Raw genomic sequence first — 8,701 nt, 5'->3', positions numbered from 1 at the left:
ATCTGTAGGTTCCCCCATGGTCTGGTCTGTCTGTAGGCAGCACATTACTGTCTCTGAGTATACCTCAATTTAACACTTAGTTCCATGCCTCCTCCTTACATTTGTTAAGTGTGTGGTTCTGGGCAATGATATACTAATGGCCAACTTCTGCTTCTGTAATCTGCTTGCTTGTTTGATGTTAACTAGGATGTGATTAATCTGTTTGCTTGTTTGATGTTAAACTAGGGTGTGGTTCTAGGCTTTATAAACTGCCTCTTTTGGGAGCTGCGGGCTGATCTCCTCGAACCCTGTATGGTAGAGAGCCAGTCCCGGGCCGGCTAATAAAGGCTCATAATTCATCTCAATTGGCTCCGTGGGTCTTAGAATTGATCACGCCACAACACATTAATATGACATACTTAGGATGTGACTTTGTAATATAGTATTGGTATCTAATTCTGGCTCCCTTCTTAGATAAACATTAAAAATACTGCCTTTACATAAAAATAAATATTATAATACATATTTGCCTTAGAAATACATGTTGGAGTAAGTTAGTGTACCCACTGATACTTGATGCCAAGCTAGGATGCCATGTCTCATCTTTACCACACAAGAGGATAAGTAAAAGAAAACAGTACTCGTTAACTGTTAACAATTACACAATACTTTAAAAGCAATGGTTCTGCCTCAAATATCCCTAGAAAGGGTTCTCTATTTACTCTTCTTAGCTGTTTCACTGAATTGGCAAAATTAAACTGCCTTATATGTCAATATTTTCTGTATCCCTTACGTAGTCAAATCACTATCAAAATCCATTTCAATTTTAAATATTAATTAATCAGAGGATTTCCTTTGAAAAGATAAATAAATAAGTAAACAACAAATAATCAGACAGAAAAAATATATTAAAATAAGAAAATCTCAGAGGAAGTAGATCAATAGTTGAATAAATGCAAGATTATGATGCTTAGGAAAGTTTCATGATTTTGTCGAAAATTTGAAAGAATTCATAAAAAGAGAAAAATTTTAAATCATGAAACGTCACTATACTTGGAAAATATGACCAGTGCTTTGAATACATAATGGAGATGGTGAATAATCAATTTAAACATGTAACAAATCTGAGTAGTGGAATTGCAAATATTGTCAAGATTTATTTATTTTTTTTGAAAGAGGAGGTATTTTAAAGCGAAGAGAAATAAGAAAAGTAAGAAAGAATAAAGGTAGAGCAAAACTAAAATTTGTATACTAGGAATTTAGAAGGAAATAAAAGAGTAGAAGAATCAAAATAACTTTCTTAAAAGATCTTTTATGATATGGAAGCAAATGAAACAAGCAAACTAAACTTGGATTTCTAAATTTAAAAGCCTCCCAAAAAGCAAGGCGATATTTATGAAATATGACTACAAAATTTTGAAAATCTGGTTGTAATATTTAAATTTCAAAGACAAAGATAAATTCTGTTGGCATAAGGAAGAGGAAATAGTTTATAAAAAGAAAGAAACAGATATAAGTGTATGAGTGACACATAGGATCAGATCATCAAGTCAGATTTGACGCTCTTAACCAAGATTAACCTTTACTAATAAACGGAAAGAAGCAGACAAATAAAGAGGCTCATATTCAGCTGGGAGGTTTGAGGACATGCTTCATCTCTTGTTCTTGCACTGGACAAACTTTCTTTGCCCTAGAGAGAAAGAAGTCTGAGTTTTGTGTGTCCCCTCACACTGTGGGGACCACTTATATTATTAAACATCTCCATTTTATACTGTTATTGCTTGAAAACTTTGTATTATTTTCAGAGAATCATGTTTACCTAAATCTTTAGATTTTAGCTTTGTTTACCATAAAGAATCCTATGCCAAGCATTTTTGCCAAAGAGTTTTTTTGTAGATAAGGACTCTCCTTCCTTCTAGACAATATTAGTAGTTGGTTTAAGAGGAGTTTCAGTTAATATGTTTATAAGATTAGACCAGGTTACCTGCCTCTTTCCTCAGGAACATTCCCCTTGTATTCAGGAAAGAGATGAACCCATTTTAGTTGCTTTAACTCTTTCCTTCCAAGTATATTCCTTTCAGTCTAATATCCCCTTACCACATATTTTTTAAGGTATCTTTGTGTTATTTGTCTCACAAAAAGTCCTGCAAAATTTTTAAACAAAATAATAAGCCAATTAACCAAAAGACCACCATGATTTGAACTTTTTAATGAAAAATAATAATTAGCCCTACAAACAGGGTAGTTTTGACTCTATGCCTTCTCTCTAAGTCAGACTTTCCAGCTCAACAGATGTACAATTTCCTAAAAAGCTAATAATAACAGTACTTCCACTAGAAATTTCTCTCAGCCCCCGCTCAATCCCAGGCACAGTAGCATGGGTTTTGACAAATAAAGAATCATAGAGCTGTCTCTGCCACTTAGTAATGAAGACATTCACAATTAACCTTCATGAGGCTAGGTGAGGTAAATTTATGACTCAACATAAAATATATCTGGAACGCACACTGTCAAAAAATGTTACTGATATGACATTCGGGACATCTACTCCTTGGTGTTACCTTTGGAGCTGATCCGAGTTCAGTGTCACCCCAACGGCAGGAGGGAGGGAGAGGGATAACGGCGATGCAGTTAGCATTTTTCCTCAGTTCTTCCTCATCGACACAGTGAAGAATCACAGGTCAGTGAGATTTAGAAAAGATTTATTTAAAGTGTGCTTTAGAAAGACAAAGAATGCCCTCAATGAGGCACATGGAGAAAGACAAAGCATGTCCCAAGGAGGCACATGGTTTCAGTGAAGAGCTGAAACAGTTCTGTTACCACTATAACCAACACAAAGGGGCCACAAAAGGCCACAAAAGGGAAAAAAAAGGACAAAAAGGACCCAGAAGTGGGAATGTCTGCATTATATCTGAGCTGTAATGGGTAGTTCCAAAGGCATTCCTAGCTGATTGACAAGTGAGGCCATTTTCATTGACACTTGGCTGCTGTATATAACGCTTTGCCTAGTGTGCATGTGCATACTCAGAATTCTACTACCATTGGGGTGTTCTTTGGGTGGTCTCTAGGCTGGGCCCCTATTGCTTTGTTCCCCCTGTCTCTCATGTCTGATTAGCTACCTAACATTGGGAATGCTTATTTAATTTCAGGATGGAGACCACTAGATCAGAAAAACAAAAGAAAAAAAAAATGTGTTGAGGACAGAGAGTTATATGGTTGTGCAATTGCATCTTCCCCAACCCTGATTTTAGAAATCTTACTTCCTTTCATATTCAAATTGAAGGCAAATAACTAAAAAAGCCAAAGGTTTTACAACATGTTTTAAGTAAGATTTTCAATGGCTTATTTCATTTTCAATGAGATCATTGCTCTAAGGGTATAAGACTTATGGTATATCATATAATACTATCTTTTCTTATGCGTTTATATAAATTAGTAACTGAATTATTCACCTTGATGTTTATTGATCAGAAAGAAATTCACCTAGGTAGACCAGATTGATAGAGTTTGCTATTAATGACCTTAAATTTCATTGTTCAAGGCTGGTTCTATTACTGCATAAGCAAAGGTTAGAGAAGAATAGGTATCATTCAGGTTAACACCTACCTGAGGCTAGAAGAGAGGTCTAATGTAACGCCTATGGCAAGTTGTACTCACACATTTTTTCAAGCAACGTCTTTATTATTTACAGGGGCAAAATTCCTTGGCACAGTACCATGGTATTGTGGTGATTCAGTCCATGGGTTGTGTCATCTCTTCATCCATCAGATGCGGTCTAATTATTCACACATCTAGAACCAGGCAGCTACCTTTCCCAGCCATAACCAAAGCATCTGATATAGCCTTATAATCTTTCCTTTCTGAGTCTGCAAGTCTACAACTATGTGTTTTGTTTTGTTTTATCTTATTTTGTTTTTGATGGTCATCTACATTATCCATTTTACCTCTTCAAATTCATAAAGATTTGCATTCATTCTGGGCCTGTTTGCCTGATTTTACATAAACACTCAACTTTATCTTAAGATTCTTAGGGGTGGTGGTGGAAAGGAAGCTTCTATTTTTGACCATTTGGGCAATTAGTCAACCTACTCCTGAAGGCAGTAAACTCCCCTTGAATTATGTCCCCTTTGATGAGTTGATATAATACACTTTATGAGTGAGCTATGCAATGTTGTTTTCTCTCTTGTTTACTACCCTAAAGCCATTTCCCCAAACTATTGAATACAGTCTAATATTGTACCTTTATTTCATTCTCAATGGTGGGGTAAGATCTTGGCCTTTCATTTAGTTTTTTTCAGATTCTATGGGATTTAATTGCAGCAATAAATTCAGCACCTTATTTGAGAATTATCCATTAATAATAATGATCCTCGGAATCCTTGAATTCTTTCTGGCTACACTATAGAGAGGGAATTTGCCAAGGTGGTCAAGGACTGGGGAGTGGGATGGGAGCTGTTCTCTTCACCAATCAAATTTTTATAATAAGCTGTCAAACTCTTAATAGAAAAACTCTCTATATTTATTTTTTCACTCCATTTTTAAAGGCCGAATGAAATTCACCTAGCTGATCTGTCATTTCCTCACCAGTCTTTTCTAATTTCCTCTTCTTTCTCTCTCTCTCACTCTCTCTCTCTCTCTTTATTTATTTGTAAGGTATACTTTTTTTTTCCTCATTATGCAGTGTCTCTGTACAGTAACTGAGCCATTTAGGACTCTACCTACCGAATAATTCTCTGGCTTCCCAAAAGCAAGTTTATACAAGGCACCCAAGATTGAGAAGCCCATCTTATCACCACATCTATCCACATTCCTGTCAAAGGCATTAAATTAAGTTTATCTTTACGATAATCATAAAAGCAGTATAAAGTCACTTATATTGCCAACATTTTAACCACTTAGGAAAGATGCCATTGTGTATGGGAAAGGATAGGGCAGTTACTTCACTCAGGATAGATGTGCCCAATGGTTACAACTACAGCTGCAAATTAACTGACAGATGCCTGGAAATTTCTACCCATAAAAACTTGCAGTCTGTTAAAAATCTATCAACTCAACTAATGCATTCCATTCATTAGAATAAAAAAGTTAGTGATTTTTTTTTCTGAACATTAATTCTAAAAATATACGCCAGTGTAATTCACCATGTTTCCTCTGGTATTATCCTATAAAATGATCCAGCTGTTTAAAAGAATAATTTCCTTGGCATCCAGATATGTATATATTCTTATAGATAACAGGCGACCTTAACTGAGTTTCTTTGTAAGTGAATATCATATCTCTCCCCAGTCATAAGACTGCTTAAGCCAAGAGTCGAAAAGAGTTTTCTAGAGACAGGAAAAACTAGTCTTAGATGTAGATTTTTCTCCTACTTTCTTCAGCTCTTCTCTTAGATTTTTAGACTAAAGCAGAACTATTCGTAATAACCAAGGAATGGAAATTTTGCAGTTTTTTCTTCAGTCTTATACTGCCTAACAATGTATTAGCCAGTTCCACTGGACCTGTTTTCTCCAAATCCCACCGAAGAGATTTCCCACATGCATTTACTCCATTGTTTCTCTCATACAAAGTATAGGTAGGTAGAATGTTACCTTTATAGCCTCATTACATTTTTCCATCCCCAACTTTTTCTCTTAAAATGTGCCCTAGCCATTATGATTAGTGAGTCTGTAAAACAATTCTATTCACAACGCCAATGAAAACTAACAGAAAAATTGAATGGTCAGTTCTGACTCATACAAATGAGAGACATTTCTCAGCATTAAATTCTAATAATCTAAAAGACACAATTATGCTATGAAGCAAAAGCAAAGGTGGGAGACATCTGGCACATTCTGCATAACTCCTTGGTACTCTAGTCTTACTTACACTGAGCATATTTCATCTGATCCAGTGTGATAGATGAGGTCACTAAGTGTAACTTGTGGGTCATCTTACCTAACAGGAAGAGTTTAGGTTATGAAGCACCTTTGTTTTATACTCAGGTGACTGCAGTGCTTGTGTGACATTTTCCAGGGACTCATGCCTCATAAATCCATAGATTCTATGTTTGTTTACTATAAGTAATCCTAAAGCACCATCATTCTGCTAAGACTAATCTATAGATAGTAGTACTCTCCTCCTAGCAAATATCAAAGTCCGTTTACCAGAAGATCAAGATATTAGTGTATTTACAAAAAATAAGACATAGACAGCAGCTTTTTTTCTCCAAGACAGCTTTGTCTGACAACTCTCTCTTGTAATTTGGAGAGATGTGAATTCTGGGGCAGCTACTCAACTGCTTCCCCTACAACACTGGTTGAGTTTGAGCTATTCCATAATTCTAAAATCTAGATCATGACAGGTAACAATATCAGAAATTTGATGGAAAATGAGTTTGATCTAAGATTCCCAAATCCAGAACTATGTGTTTCATGTATAAGATAAATAATATATGTCTAAGTATAGTTTTTAAAAAATATTTTGCATAAAATTATTTTTATAAAATTAGTCACCTAGATTTTTCTTAAATATTAGTGCTATGTATCTTGATCTCAATTTTCCTCTTAAATTCCTGCATAACTTTATTATATATGTGTATATATATGTGTGTGTGTGTGTGTGTGTATATTTACATTTGATTTAATTTCAGTTTATTCCAGTGTCTGTTGGTGGTATGGATCTGATTTCATCTTTTTTTCAAATAACTCTCTATATCCCCAATATCTTTTATGATGTTCTCTTAACTCAATTGATTCATGATACGCTTATAAATACATGTCTTCATAATAGGTTGGCTCCATTTCTGAATTTCTATTCTATTTCATTGGTTTTAATGTCAAAACATGTTTTTATTATGTGGTTTATTCATCTACTCAGGATGCTGTAACAAAATACCAAAGCCGAGTGTCTTAAATAATAAATTAATTTCTCGCAGTCCCGGAGCCTGGGCAGTCCAAGATCAAACAAGGTGCTAGCTAATTTGGTTTCTGCCGAGAGCTCTCTCTGTGGCTTATAGATGGGCACCTTCTCCCTACATTCTCAGAAAGTTCTTCCTCGGTGTGCGCACATATGAGAGAGAGGGGGGTGGGAGCCACAAGCAGGCTAGATCTTCCTGGTATCTCTTCTTAGAAGGACAGTAATCTTATACAATAAAGACCTACCCTTAGTTATCTCCTGGAAGTCCCTATCTCCAAATATACAGTTATATTGGGAGTTAGAGCTTCAACATATACATTTTGTGGGAACACAAACTTTCAGTTTATAATATGGGGTCTTTATCATATACGTATATTTTATTATCTAGTAGAATTTTTCCTAACCCCTTACTATAGCACATCATTTTTAAGATTACTTTTGCTATTCTTGTTTATATTCCTGTATGAATACTACAATCAATTCATCTCCTATACACGGAAAATGATTTAATGTAAGTTTAACATAATCAACAAGCTATTTCACATGTCTATATGTTTATATTTATTTTTACATTTATGTTTACTTGTGTTTGTATTCCTATAATAAACAATACAACTTGTTTTCCAGGAAACACAAACATTTATTAAATCATTTGTTTAAAATTTGTAATAGATATCATAAGCTAATGAAACAGACTATGATTAATGTATAAAAAATGTGACATGAGAAATAATAATGGATTCCCTACTCAATTAAACACTTTAGGTAAAAGGTAATATAAAATAGATGATAAATAATATTTAAAAACTGTTAATGAATAAATATATATCAGAATTCATGAGACACAATAAATTTTGAGAGTATTGTTAAGTACTTATAAAAAAATGAAAGAATGAAAAATAAATGAATTAAGTAACAACTTCAAAAACATAAAATACAACAAACCAAAAAAAAGCAGAAATAAGGAGTTATATATAAAGTCAAAAATTAATGACCTAAAACATTCATAAAATTGAGCTGTTAAATGTATACAAATGCTAAATGTGTTAAAAAATACAAAATTGGCATAACATTCATTAACCTAATGAAAGAAAAAGAATTATAAATAAAAGAAATACAAAGGAGGAAAAAAATATTGGTATGATAATTTAATATATTTAAAAATGTATGTATCTAAAACTTTATGTAATATTTTTAGCCTATTTTAATATGTAGTTTCCTAGAATAATATAATTTTTAAAAATGGCCTCAAAGATAAAATTTTTAAACAAATCAATTTCCAAGGAAGAAATAGGGAAAATTTTTAAAGAGCCAGCCTATGACAAAATGCAAGTGTCCCAGCTAACCTGACAGGGAAGTCTGTCAAACATTGTAAAACCCTAACCCTGAGCTATTTAATCAGTTTAAGACAATTTAACTACTACACCTAGCTTATTCTGAGCTCCTTGTGGAAAAGAAACTAAAAAACAAAACAAAACAAAATAAAACAAACCAAAAAATATATATATATATCTGAACTGGAAAATTATAAAATACCCAGAAATGTTTAGACAATGACTTCATGCTTAAATCTGATCCTTCTTGTTTAGAAGAACCCGCATAGAGAAAAACAAGATTCCTACCAATTTCTCTAGTTACCTGGGTTCAAACTTCCCATGGAAGGTTTACATATGCTTTACTACAAATTCTGAGGTCCTTCATTTGGGAACACTTGTTCATCTGAGCACAAGGTGATTCAATAATTCCTCTTAAAGAAAACTTAAATGCTATTTTATAGGGAGTATTGCTTCACAAATGCAACATTTTAGAAACAAAACAGTCTCACTCT

This window comes from Pteropus alecto, unplaced genomic scaffold, assembly GCF_000325575.1.
Source record: "Pteropus alecto unplaced genomic scaffold, ASM32557v1 scaffold152, whole genome shotgun sequence".
NCBI classification, from domain to species: Eukaryota; Metazoa; Chordata; class Mammalia; order Chiroptera; family Pteropodidae; genus Pteropus; species Pteropus alecto.
Note: the sequence above shows the minus strand (reverse complement) of the source record.